Source organism: Sturnira hondurensis, unplaced genomic scaffold (genome assembly GCF_014824575.4).
Source record: "Sturnira hondurensis isolate 20B ecotype Veracruz unplaced genomic scaffold, ASM1482457v3 Scaffold0004136, whole genome shotgun sequence".
NCBI lineage: Eukaryota > Metazoa > Chordata > Mammalia > Chiroptera > Phyllostomidae > Sturnira > Sturnira hondurensis.
Genome location: NW_028076767.1, coordinates 49,011,480 through 49,026,146, shown reverse-complemented (window position 1 = coordinate 49,026,146; position 14,667 = coordinate 49,011,480). Strand labels below are relative to the sequence as shown.

Below are 14,667 nucleotides of genomic sequence, written 5' to 3'. Positions count from 1 at the left end.
CAGTATGAAGTATAGACAAGTGGGGAGTGATCCTAAAACTATGGCTTTCAAAAGTTTTGGTTTCAAGGCCCTGACCGGATAGCCTTATTGATTAAAGCGCTGTCCCAATATGCTAAGTGTGGTTTTGATCCCTGGTTAGAGAACATACAAGAAGCAACCAATGAATGCAACCAATGAGTTTGGAATAACAAATCAGTGTTTCTCTCAAAAGAAAGTTCAAAAGTTTTTGTTTCAGCATTACTTTATACTCTTGATATTATTGATGACTTCAAAAGAGCTTTCGTTTATGGGGGCACTTATCTATCCATATTTACCACATTCAAAATTAATAGAAAATACTTTAAAACTTGTATAATTAACTTAATAATAAACCATTATATTTTCACTTATAGACAGATGTTTAGTAGAATAACTATATTTTCACTAAATAAATTTGTTTTTACATTTCGGTAAATTTCACTGCCTGGCTTAATGGAATATGGCTAGTGTCTTATATCTGTTTCCGAGTTCAATCTGTTGAGATATGCTGTTTTTATCAAAGCACATTAAGAAAATCCATACACATATGTGTAGCTAGAAAAGAAGTATTTTAGGTTAATTCTCTCTTCAGGCAATTGTGGCTACTCTTCCTGGATACACACCAAAACTACAAATGGTAGTTTCTTAATTTAGTTTCAGAGTGGAATCTGAAACCGTATCAGTGAACTTTAATTGATCTTGCCCTTTGTGTGCATTTTATACCATCATGCATGAATAACTTAGAAAATATTGGCACATCTTTATACATACTTTCCAAACTTGACAAGTTGCATTATATAACATTCAAAAGTCACATTTGTTGATATCGCCATTGATATTATGAGAAAAGTCCTAATGTATTGGGAAGCTGTCAAGCTCCCAGTGACAGGTAAAAGTTTTCCAAAATCCCAATTTCCACTTGAAAGCTCCAGTTTTGAATGTCAACAAATGCTGTCACTCTCTTTTCCTGAAGTGACAGGTTTTTCCTTCGCTCATTTTTTGAGAAAATATCTGCCAAATATCCACGTCTGAATAACCATGGTTTGTCAGTTCTCCTTTCAAGTGAAAATGGTGTTCTACGAGAAAATGTAAGTGGCTTATTTTGCTCCTGACTCAGACAATCATACAAGTGCTTTTTCTCGAGACAACCGTGGTGCTTCTTCATGCGGCAGAAACTCTGTGTATTCTTCCCATTTCATCATACAGAATATTACAGACACGTGTTCTTTAGATCCAAGATTGAATAAAATTAATGATATGTACTGCTTCATCAATAATGTTCTTAACGTGAACTGGAGTTTTTTTCTTCCTTAAAGTGTGTGGTAGAGGAAACAAGAGCTACTCCTCAAGACTGAGGCTGTTGCCTTGAGTTCTGTTAAGTCCTTAGCAGTTTTACCCTCACAACTTCTGCAGCATCAGTACAAATGCCATGGCAGTGGGAAAAGGCAAATGCTGTCCTCGTATTATTAAGAAAAGAATTTAGAGCTTGTGGTCTCCCCCATAGGGGATTCAGGAACTCACCAAGTTGTCTGCAAACCACCCTTCGAGTACAGCTGCTCTAGAATTAAATAATAGACACCACAGTCAAGAGCAAAGGGGAAGAAATTTTGACCAAGAGATGTACTATTCAAGAGCATATAGCCTTAGCAGTCAAGAACTGCATTCAAGCCCTGATTCTGCTACCTTCTAGCAGTGTGACCATGGGCAATTGCTTTTATTCTTTATAATCTTTAGGTTACCTATCTGCACATTATCTGGATATATTGTTAGCACATACTTCATAGAGGTAATGACGAAATGCGCCTAGAGGGGGAGCACAGCACCTAGAAGATAGTAGGTCATCAATAAGTCAGGGAGTGAAGAAACCCTGGGCAGGGGACTGTTTTCAAGGCACAAATAGAAGAGAGAAAATCACTGAGGTTTTGAGATGACTTGATATGGGTGTTGGGAGGGGAGAAGGAAGAGTTATGGGATTAAGCTCTTTCCCAGATTTCTGGTTTAAGCCGCAAGTTGTTATTAGCCCAACAGATAAGTGGAGGTTCGTAGGTCATGATAATAAATTCTGTTTGGTATTTATTTAGATTGAGATGCCTGTGAGACAACTGGGACTGGTATGTAATTAAAATATGGGCCTGAGACTCAGAAAAGCCATCTGGTCTGGGGAAATATTGATTAAAAAATCAATGGTTGAAACTGAAGCTAAGAACATGCATTACATTGTCTAGGAAAAAATTGGAAAGATGAAGAGACAGGACTCTTGTGACTACCAATTTCTAAGGAGAGGGGACCCAGAGAATATTAGACAATGAAGTTAGAGCAGTTACAAAGAAGGGATTTCTGAGATGCTAATTAAAAGGCATACTTCGAGTATGATGATTAGTCCAACTCCCTGCCTTTAAAGTAAATGAGGTACAGGTGCAAAGAAACTAAGTAATCTTTGCTGCAATGTCTGTTGACAAATACGAATTGTTATTCTGAGGCAAAGCATTTTCTACACATTCTATACTTGACTAACTTTTTCTATTGTATTTGACATTTTTCTCTTGGGTCTTACTATTGTAGAGATCTAAGCTGTATGTAAATGACTGCAGAAAAACAGATTTATATAGTTCAATTCAATTTTCCAGGATCACCTGTCTGTACGCTAATGTACTAACATAGCTTCTGAAACTATATGAAACAATATTTGTTAATGAATTAGAATCTGAAAAAATGGTATAGTAAACATTTGGGATATGCTGTGGCATTACTGAGGCAAAGACAGAATTTTTCTTTCTTTCTTTTTCGTTTTTTTTTTGTTTGTTTGTTTTCATTAGTCACATAGCCTGTGAGTTCACATCTTGCTGACTTTTCCAGAATCACAGTTTGGCACATTGTATTGGTCTATAACCTATTAGTAACCTTTAGTAAAATAGTCTCTCTCTCTCTCTCTCTCTCTCTCTCTCTCTCTCTCTCTCTGTAGCAGTTTTGATGATTACGTTACAGACAAAAATCAATTAGATTTGGTCTATTGCCATGGAAACAGAGTAATGTCAGTGGCTGTAAATTTGCCATCTTCAAAGATAAAAAGTTGCTTTGTGTCATACAATTTGAACAATCAGGAAAAAAACCCACAGCGTTTTTTCTCACACTTGATGAGAAAATGAGTTGTCAGGAAAAGACCAGGTCCACTGCTGAGCAAGGGGGCTGTGTCTCCTGCTTATCATCAGAAGAGATCAGTATACGAAAGACATAATCTAAAGAGGATGGACCAATTAATTATCCTCATATCGAAGAAATGTTTTAATTTTTTCCAAAGGAATTTTTACCGTGGGTTAATGATTGTCAGGTATTAGTATTTACCTGACTGATGCAGTCTCAGCAGCACCTGTGACCAAGAGTGCACTGTATTATCGAGGGCATACAGAGAGCAATCAGCATAATGATAACCACTGAACACTCTCCAGAGCACAGCTCAATATTACTTTACATAATTCAAAGGAATTTTGAAATAATACCTGGTTGGTCTACCCATCTAATTACGTGGCTTTGAGGATTAAATAATAATAGATAACACTGCTGAATGATTACCATGTATCAGGTGCTCTGTCATGTGATTTATGCATATCAATTTATTTAATTACCCTTTTAATCTTACGAAGTTAATATTATTATTATTCTCATTTTACAGGTCAAAAACACAACGGCAGGTTACCTGATTAGGTTATCTGATTTGTTACCTGATTAGATTAGATAACTTAATCAGGTAACAACGCATAAATCAAGGAACCAGGATTTGAACACAGTTGGTTCAGGAAATAGTCTTGTCCCCAAGACTACAAAATGAAATTTTTAGTTTATGTTTTCTAAAATGGAGTTAGTATAATTCAGCTACTTTATTTAGAGGTTACTACGTAGAGAACCCAATGTTCAGAGTGGTGTTGTACAACCTAAGAAATATAGCAAGATAGTCCTCACCTTTGTTTTAATGTAGAAGATAAAACAGGAATGAATCAATCATTAAAATAAACTCCACATTTAACAGATACATGTTCACATGTGTAGTAAGCACTTTGGAGTTATTTAGAGGTAAATTAAAAGCCCAGGCTAGTTTCTTCTGTGTTGTATACTTCTTGTTGTCAATGTGGTGTCAAAGAATTCGGCATCACTCTTGTCCTGAATAAACCTACTGAGGAGGTAAGTACAGCAGGGCCATCATTATGCCATGGCCAAATACAACTGAAATCCAGCTTTTCTCCACCATCATTCTTTTCCTATTAGCAAAACATAGGACTGTCCACACCTAAGTATTATTTATTGACTTGCTAATTGTTTAATAAGAGAATCTATGTCTCCCTTTCTTTACCTGAACTCAATCTCTTGCCCCTGGAAAAAAAACAGCTGTATGAAAGTATGAGTTCATCTCTGTCTTCAGAAAAATTTTCATCTCAGAAATATATTAGCTGCTACAAGATGAAGTTCCCCGTGACTCTGTTCTTACCAGACAGCTATAACTCAGAGAGACAGCTGTGAACTAATGACAACAATTAAGCCAACATTGTAACAGACAAATCGGCAGCATTGGTTTTATTAGCTCCTGCATTTTTCTCTTGTTTGTTTCCAAACTGAAAGTGCCTCTTCAACTCCCCAACATCCATTCCACTCCAGTTACCTCCTCCCCTCTGAGCCTCCTGCTAATCCTCAGTTAAGGAAGAGACCTCTGGACCATGCTGGTCAAGAAAAGGTGAGAAGTCCACCAAGTGGGTGTTTGTAAAAGGGTCCTTCACTCCTAAGAAACAGACCAAGGAGATAGAATTCTCTGTCCTCTGGACCTCGTTGCATCAGGATATGATACATGGCACTACTCTGGTCAACTTACAGTCAGAAGGGATGGCGTTCTGGGGGCACAGCTGACACACCGAGGGTGGCAGATCACAGGTCTACCCCTGGGCTCTTGAAGGATCACTCAGATCTTGGACCCAAACAGCCTCTGTGCTGCTTGTTATGTTCAATGAACATTTTTTCTGAGCTAAAACAGTTTTAGACAGCTTTTCTAGTTGATAGCGGCTGACACACCAAACAGATAAATATTTCTTGGTCAGTTCAAACACTTGGCCAGTCGAGGGCCAGCTTACAACCACTTGCTAACCACGTATTTGGATATTTTCACCCCATGGAAAATGGTGAGCTATGGATCCAGTTGCCACGTAAATATAAACTTTAAGTAAGTACAATCCTGGCGTATTTACTAAATACACGAGATGAATATATTTCTTAAAATAAAAGTAAATAAAAAGCTAGATTTTTCTCTCTTACATCATTCATTTCCCAGGTCATCTCTGCCCTGTCTCCATCTATGTCTGTCTTTTTGGAGGAAGAAAGCAGCCAGGAGGGAGGAAACCACTGCCCTGTCTTCTCTTTGTCCTGATATAACTGTCCTTGTTAGCTAACAGAAATTTTAACTTACTTTCCATAAGCACAGATTTATACCCCCTAGTAATTTAGGTACCTTAGGTAGCCACATCACCTGTTTCCGGAAAATCTCCAGGCCACTTCTGGGAATTATCTCATTTGTTCTTATGCTATCCCTAGAAGAGACTGTATTTTTATGCCGGTAAGCCACTCTGCCACCAGTCCTCGACAGAAATCTCATCCCTGGTGAACTCTGACGTGGCTTGGTGTCAGCTCTCTTGGTCCATGATCTGTGTAGAAAGGGAACACAGGTCAAGTTAGTCCAGCATCTTGGGCATTTGGACTGAAGTGGGTGCTCTGGCTCTTGCTCTGGGCTTTCATACTTTGTTTAAACAGAGCCCTAGAGCGAGAAAACAGGACTGATGCAGAGCAGGTGGTTTCGCTCTCGTAGGCAGGGTGCCCTGGTGTGTTTGAGGAAGGATGGGGCCAGGAACCACTGCCAGGATGCTGGGTTGGGGTGGGGCTCTCCTTTCTCCTTTGGCAGCCGTGAATCAGTGACCCGTCCTGAAGGCACGCTGGAGCTCCAGAGTATCTTCCTGTTCATCACCTCCTACTTCCTCCCTCCTTCTCCCCTGTTTACTTCCCTTTTGCTGCTTTTCTTCAAATGCCAGAAAGACCGAAGAAGCAGACCAGTGGAGTATGTGGTTAAACTGGTGTTGTGGGTCAGTATTTTGTTCCTTTTCAGCTCGTTTTCCTCTCTATCTAAAACCCTATTTGACAGTATGACTAAGATAAGACAAATAAACTTTATTCAGTGGCTTCTAAGAGTAAGTTTGAGACAAGCAGATGTGAAAAACCAGCATACTAAGCTAAGGCATAACATTAACGTAAGCACAAATATCTGATGTTATACTCCAGTCAGCTATAACCATGAGCAGTGGCTTAGCCCAGTTAAACTGACAATTATTTAAAAAAATAATATGCGTAATTTTAAAATCAGCAATTGATGTTTAAAACAATATTTATTTTAATTCACTTATACAATTCCCATAGCTTAACTGGTCACGGATTCTCATCAATAAATCTCCTTTTATAATTTACTATGACAAAAACACATTAAATCTCACTTTTTCATTGTATACATACTTTAAAAAAATCTTTGACTCTTGATGAAAACTCACTCCTAAGCCACCAATCTTTTCTTGACTCTATCATCAGAGTGATTTTTCTAAAACATTTATCCTACCATTATTACAAATCTGTCAGTGGATCTCAGTGATTTATAGTCACTTTAGCAAAGGGTACCAGTGTCTTTATGATCTGTCCCTGTATTTCCTCCCCCACCTTTCACACATCATAGTAACACAGATCTGGCTTTGCCCATTCACTAGCTGCATGACATTGAACATGTTACCTAACCAGTCTAACCTTTCATTTCTCATCTATTAATGGGGATTATACCACCCAGTGAAACAAGGTTGGCGTTAGAATGAAATGAGATTACACACACAGAGACACGAAGTCACTTGTGCACTAACTGGTGTAAAGTAGATTTTCTTTAAAAGCTGGAGGCTGATAGTATTAGAGGTAGGAGCAATGATATGATCATAATAATAATACTGTTACAGTTATTATTCTTTTCCATAAAGTGAGAGTGTTACTAATAATATCCACCGAATAGACCTACCCATCAGAGCTTAAAGCATTGTTATGAAATAATTTTATAGCCTTCCAATAAATGTTAGTTTCCTCTTTACAATCTTAATAAATGTTACTTCCATTCCCTTCACAGCAAACAACTAACTGGGTTTTAAATAGCTTGTTATCCTGCCTGACATATGTAATGAGCCTAATGTTAAATTACCAAAACGTCAATTTAGAGGTATCTCCAGAATGTCTGAGGGGACGTGGAAGGGGGTGAGGGAAGGAAGGCTGAATATTAAACAGGCGCTAAGAAGATAAGGTGGAGCAGGAGAGTGGGTTTGGAGAGAGCATCCCAGAAGGTTCTGATGTGCTTGCATTCTCACTCTTCTCCTTTCCCACTGAAAATCACTGATTCACGGATCAGAAAAAGACATCTCACTGCCTGGGCTCCAAATGCCAGGGATTTTTTTCCAATTTCAAGAATCCATGAGAGGTAGCTGTGATTTCTGCATATGTCCTCATGCTGCAATTTAGGCCTCATCCTTCAAGACGCATTATATCTCAATAATACCTCTCCCTCACTCATCTTTAAAAGCAGACCATGGCTTACAAATTAACTGTAATATAAAGTTGTACTACCTGAGTTTAGAAACAATCAGGATTTATTTATTTATTTACTTACTTACTTTTAGAGAGAGGGGATGGGAAGGAGAAAGAGTGGGAGAGAAACATCAATGTGTGGTTGCTTCTCGTGTGTCCCCTACTGGGGACCTGGCCTGCAACCCAGGCATGTGCCCTGACTGGGAATCGAACCGGCGACCCTTTGCTTCACAGGCCTGTGCTCAGTCCACTGAGCTATCCTAGTCAGGGCAACAATCAGGATTCTTTAAAGCAGTTCTGAACGTCACCTGGGCTATTTGTTAAAGAATCAGATTTTGGGGGGTTCGCTCTCTGGAGATTCTGAAAAAGTTAGTTGGGGAATCTGCATGTTAGACAAGCCCCCTAAGTGAATCTGGTGCGGCAGCCCATGCATCACCCTTTCAAAAGACTGCGCAGGAGAAGAGCAGTGGCCTCCCAGGAATCCGAAAGGGCTGCTTCCACAGTCAAGGCTGCACTGCAGCTCCCATGTCCCCAGTCAGGAAGGAAGAGCAGGAGCACATGGGGATGACAAGGGTTTTATCTTGTTCCATTTTAGAAGGAAAAAAATTGCGAAAGGCAGTATATGAAAGGACAAACTTTCTTCAAGACCTAAACTAAAGAAACTTTTCCTAGGACAGAGCATAAGGGGACTCTGTACCATTGCTTCACAGATTTCTTTAATTTAATTTTACAAAAAAAGCCATACAAGGCCTAATCAAATAAGTCTCTTACTGATGGCTAAAATTAGCTAAATTCAGTAAATCCCACTGAGAAGGGGATGAGACAAGATAGTTCAGTAACTTTACTTTCCGATTATCTAATATAAGGGTTGGAATTGGAGATTCCCCACAAAACGAATAGTCTGCCTTTGATATTGCCTTAATAGAATTTCAGCATTTTAGAAATTAAGGGGAAGCTCGTGCCACAAATGAGGAAGTGAGAGCTCAGAGAGCATGACAGACACTGCTCCGAAAAAGAGTAGGAAAAACCTTGGACAAGGTGGTTTTAATTTTATTTTTCTTCATGCATTTTCGTTTTTATTATTGATATTACTAACTTTACACTAATATCAACAATTGATTTTTTGGAGATGAATTTAGTTGTTTATATTTTGTGTTATTTAGTTTATCCTAACAAGTCATTTATCCTTTAAATCTCCTAGCCCCCATGCTTTTAAAATTTTTTGTCTTGCTATAGCTCCATTGTTTTTAGCCATCATGTGGCCTCTATAGTTTAACCTTTAACTAATTTGGGCCATTTATGCTATCTTTTTGCTTTCAATTCATTTTATCTTCTTTTATGCTGGCAACATGATGCACCTGCTTCGGAAATTTCCAGATTAAACCATTTCTGCCATGGACTAATTGGGCTATAAAACTCTGAGGGCTCTGCTGTCTGTGCAGGGGCTGAAACAGAGCCGCAGCTGCCCGCTGAGAACCTCCCTGGCTCCCCCGCAGGTCCCTGGCTGGGCTGCTCCGTGCAGAACGGGCAGCCTTCCCTCTTAGTGGAAGGCTGGCCGGTGCTTCAACGTCTGAAATAGCCCTACCCCACCAGCTGCTCATCTAGGTTTCCCACCAGCTGCTCATCTGCGTTGAGGTGCTTATCAAGAAGATAACTTCAAATGGCTAAACCATCAAGAGTAGTATGCAGTGAAACACTAAACACTTGTCTGGTAAGTGAAGCATCCATCCACTTCTCTTAGTGCTTTAGACATTCTCCTGGAGCAAAATGACCATCAGGAGGCTTCATGGTGGCCACATTAATGCAAAATCTGGGATTTCTTTCCGTTGGTTGTATAGAATTCATTCTTGCCTTTACTCTAAAAATGTTTCACCCAAGGTAGAGGCTCAGAGCTAAATGCACATCCTAAAAAAATAACTTCATTAATCCACAGTCTTCAACAGTTTTATCATCTACATTTTTTACATTTCTTTGTCTTCAACTTCCTACTGTGTATGGATTTTTAAAAAATGAACCACTTTATACCGGCTTTGACATAAAGATGTGGGATATAACAAAGTCCAAATTCTCTAAGTGTGATTTAAAAGATTTATTTGTTCTTAAGCATGAATAGATTCTTCTTATAAATAAATAGACCATTTTTTCCCTCAAGGTCTATACTGAACTTTATAATGAATAGAAATATTAAAACTTGAACTCAGAAGCCCATAATCACTGGAGGACTCTTAGTTAAACATGATTTGCCGGCCCACGCCAGAATTGCCGATTCTGTAGCTGTGTGCGAGCCCCCAGAGTTTGCATTTCTAACAAACGTAGCGTCTGCTGATGCCACCAGCCCAGGAATCACAGTTTCACAATGGCTGGCTTATAGAATCTGGAATTAAAGTCTTTCTGAAGTTAGAAACATATGTGCTAGCCATACTGCTCTCATTTTTATGATTTCTCAAAGATAATAGTCATAGTTTCTCCTGCCTCATTTGTTCATTCATATAACATCCAATGGTATAATCCCTCCAAACCTGGAAGCTTGAAGTGATTTATGGCAGTATTTCACAGAAAGCCATGATATCTTCTTAATGATCTCCCTGTCAGCCTGACTCCCATATGGCCTATTTTTATGCAGCAGTCAGAGTGATTTGGGGAAAACAGAAATCAAACCATGTTATTTTTCTGCTCAGAAGCCCAGAAACTACTCAGATTCTTCTAGTTACCTGTACTGTAAAGCCTTATAATATGGCCCTCCAGTTACCTAGCTACAGTCATCTTTCCCTGCTCTCCGCCTCTCTCAGTCCTCTCTAGCCAGATTGTCTTCTTGCTGTTCTCTGCACCTGCCAAGCACACATACGCTGTTCCTTCCCTCAGGAACACTCTTCCTCTTGATAGCTGAATGCCAAACTCTGTCAACTCCTTCGAGTCCCGGTGAAAATTTACTTTCTCAAAGAGACTTACTGTGCTTCCTCTCCGATTTCTTACCCCACATTATTGTTTCCATAGCACTATCACCTTATTATGTGTTATATAGCATAATTATTCATAATGTTTATTATTTATTTTCTGTCTTCCCTGGGTAGAATATAAGCTTTGTAGTAAGTCAGACATTATCAGATATCTGTTGAATACAACTACTTAAAATTAATTCTACAGATGCCCTGTTCAGTGTGGTAGCCACTGGTTAACAAGGAGTAGTTGAGCACTTAAAATGTTGTTAGGGCCAAATTTTGAAATGATTATACTTTGGACATGCTGGCTTAAATAAAATATAGCATTAATGTTACTTGTTTCTTTTGTCTCTTTTTAAGTTAGCATCTAGCAAATTTCAGGTACTTATGTTGGTCTCCTTGTATTTCTTTTGAATAGATACTTTCCCCCTACCCCTCCACCCTCCTCCGAGTGATCAAGACCATCCACAAACGCATGAATTAAAGCAAGGGGCAATCCGCTGTTCTGAGATTCTCTAAAAGAGAAAGCAGCTCTCTCTAAATTGATAATTTCTCAGTTTTAATTGATCAGAGAGTTGTTTTTGTCCTTAAGTAACTGGATTTTGGAGCAAGAAACTCTATAGCAAAAAAGCTACTTTGTCCATAAGAAAACATCTGTGTGCATGTACGCCTGTGCACATGTATTTGTGTAGCAGAAGCCACACCTAACTCTGAATACTACAGATCTATAGGGAGCTTTCTAGTTTGAAATGAATTGGCATCATGACTAACAGACAGCAGGCAGCATCCTCAGACCAATAATCAATCCTTGATCTGCATTCCCACCGTAATACCAGCTTTGCTTCAGCCATAATGGCCCTCTGAGTTGCCCTCAGCTGCGTTTCTCCTGCTTGCTGGTGCCGTGTGCTTTAGGCAGTTTCTTTCCAGGCAACCACAGACTGTTTACTGACTGTAATCAAAATGACAGCACACTGTGTTCACAACCGGGTGTTGAGCTGATTGCCTTTTTCAATTGGCAACCTGAGGGAACTTTAGAACTTGGATCTTGAGGTGCAACTTGCATTATTTCAAGATGGTGCTTATGTCACATGTTTCCTTCACTTCTTTGAGGTTTAAAATACTGAGGATTGGGTTTTATCTTGCCTGGAGCAGAGAGGCTGTAATCAATCACTGCCTTCAGATCAGCACTAGTGGTAACTGCAACTGAAACACAGGTTGATTCAGGCGGGGCTGAAGTTCAGATGTTACGTAATTCTTTTTAGCCAGAACACAGACACCTCAAGGGCGTACTCTACCAAGCACACACCACGAATAGATGGTTATAGTGCTGTGCAATCAGCATAGGTGGAGACAGTGTAACATAAAAAAGCATTCCCTGCCCCATCTTTTTAGAAACAAGTTTTTAAGTTTTTGCACAGCAAACAAATGATCAACAAAATAAAAAGACAATTCACAGAATGAGAGAACATATTGATTGATACATGTGATAAGGGGTTAATATCCAAAATTTATAAAGTACTTATAATACTCAAAACCAAAAAGTCCAAAGCAATTAAAAATGGGAGAAGGACTTGAACAGACATTTCACCAAGGAGGACATGCAAATGGCCAATAGACATATGAAAAGATGCTCAACATCATTAATCATCAGAAAATGCAAACTAAAACTACAATGAGATATCATCTCACACCTCTCAGAATGGCTATCATCAATAAATCAACAAACAAAAAGTGCTGGTGAGGATGTGGAGAAAGGGGAACATTTTTGCTCTGTTGGTGGGAATGCAGATTGGTGTAACCACTGTGGAAAGCACCTCAACATAATAAAAATGAATCTTCCTTTTGACCTAGCAGTCCCACTTCTGGGAATATATCTGAAGGAACCCAAAGCACTAATTTGAAAGAACATGCTATATTTTTCAGACCATAAGACACACTTAGGTTTTAGAGGAGAAAAATAGGAAAAAAAATTGAAGCAAAAATGTGGTAAAATATTTAATACAATAAATAACATAATATTTCACCAATGTAAATGTAAATAGAACTTAATGGCAGCATTGACAATCATTATTTCTTCCAAATTTGGGGTGGAGGAAGTTCATGTTATAGTCTGAAAAATACAGTAAGTATTTCTATGTTCATTGCAGCATTATTTTCAATCACCACAATATGGAAGCAGCCCAAGTGTCCATTAATAGATGAGTAGATAAAACAAGTGTGGGACATTTACACAAGGAATTCTACTTGGCTGTAAAAAAATTTAGCCTTTGCAACTGTATGGATGGAGAACATTATGCTAAGTGAAATAAGCCAGTCACAGAAAGACAAATACTATGTGATTTCACTCATATGCTGAATCTAACAAACAAACTGAACTAACAAGGAAAATGGGGACAGACTCATAGATGGGGAGCAGGATGACTGCTGGGTGGGAGAGGTTTGGTGGTGGAAGGATTGAAAAAAATAGGAGAAAGGGAGCCCTGGCTGGCATAGCTCAGTGGATTGAGCGCGAGCCTGCGAACCAGAGGATCGCGGTTCGATTCCCAGTCAGGGCACATGCCTGGGTTGCAGGCTGGTTCCCTGCAGGCCAACTCCCAGCAGGGGATGCACGAAAGGCAACCATACATTGATGTTTCTCTCCCTCTCTCCTTCCCCTCTAAAGATAAATAAATAAAAAATCTTAAAAAAAAATAGGAGAAAGGACTCATGGACATGGACAATAGAGGGGTGATTGCTGTGGGTAGGGGGTCTATGGGGACTAAATGGTAATGGAAGAGATATAATAAAGAATTAAAAATTAAATTTAAAAAGAAAAGATAAGGAAGAGAGGGAATAAAATAGAAGAAAAGGAATGGAACTTGCACTTCAGATAACCTGTATTTTAGATTTGTCTTTGCTGTCACTTACTATGATATTTTGAACACTCAACACCTTTGGGGTTCACTGGCCACACTTGTATAAAAAGAAGGGAGATGAGAGAAACCAACTAGTTCCCTTGTAGTGAGTGTGTCCTTTATCTCTAAAGCTCTAGTTCACTGTCCAAAGTCGAGGATGTTCTTCTGGGTAGACTCCAACATTTGTCCCTCCTGGGAGGGGATTACCTGAGGGCAAAGCAACAGCCTTATACTCTGAACAAGAGTCACTGAATTCTGACTAATCATGTAACTGAGAGGGTGTCTTCATATCCAGACTATTTTGTACACTAGGGGCTTGCTAGTGTTAAATTTAAACTATGTTTTTCGATGAGTCAATATTATGAATGCCTTGAGTAAAGCATAGCTGGAACACTGGTGGCTGAAAAGAACTATTCCTCGATTTCTTTCTGACTCTAGATACTCAATGCTGATACATGATTTCTTCATGAAATTGTAGTATTTGAAATGATAAGTCACTTGGTCAAATCCCCCCAAAATAGGGCCTTTGGAAGTAAAGAATGCATGAAAATATATTTTCTGGGATCTGAATTCAGTACCCAGAGAATCTGTATTTGTCCTTCAGCCACTGAGCACATTGTTGGCACTGAAATCAAACAAGGGCCCACGTGCTTTGCCCAGATATCGGGGTTGATCGTGCCACTTACTGCAGCAAAAATGCAAAGGGTAAGCCCTCTCCGCGTCAGGGCAGGAGGGATGCGGTTCAGTGCTCAATTCTTTTGAGGCTGAAGGAGGGTCAGAATGCTACAGGTAAAAGAAAATTATATAATGTAATTTTTTCCTCAGACAGGGACTGCAGCAACTAAACTGCTACAGAGAGACCAGACTGGTGCTTGTCTATCTTGGCCCTTCCCAGTGTAGAGGATCTAGCAAATAAGACCCTGGTAGACAGGGCAGCGATCACTAGGAGAAACGTGAGAAGAGCTGAAGGGAAAAGATGCTAGGGGGAAAAAAAAGCTGGAATTTGTGGGATTCCTACAGCGTTCCAGGTGTGCCACCTAAACTGTCTTCTCAAGGACATGGATAATTCAGGACTTTGATAAAATTGCCTCTACAAAAATGAGGCATTAGTCCCACTCATTCTTTAAGTGCCCCAGCATTTAAAAAATTAATAGACTTTATTTTTAGAGTAGTTCTAGGTT

The 14,667-nt window shown here is 39.2% G+C and overlaps 1 protein-coding gene across 4 annotated transcripts in view; it reads right to left on the bottom strand.

Moving 5' to 3' along the window:
- The window catches only part of SCN3A (sodium voltage-gated channel alpha subunit 3), a 116,881-nt gene that overhangs the window by 93,684 nt on the left and 8,530 nt on the right, over window positions 1–14,667 (bottom strand). For all 4 annotated transcript variants that reach the window (XM_037044551.1, XM_037044553.1, XM_037044550.1 and 1 more), the window contains exon 2: window positions 5,507–5,699. The gene's annotated coding sequence lies outside the window, so the exon portion shown is untranslated. The remainder of the gene's footprint in view (window positions 1–5,506; window positions 5,700–14,667) is intronic.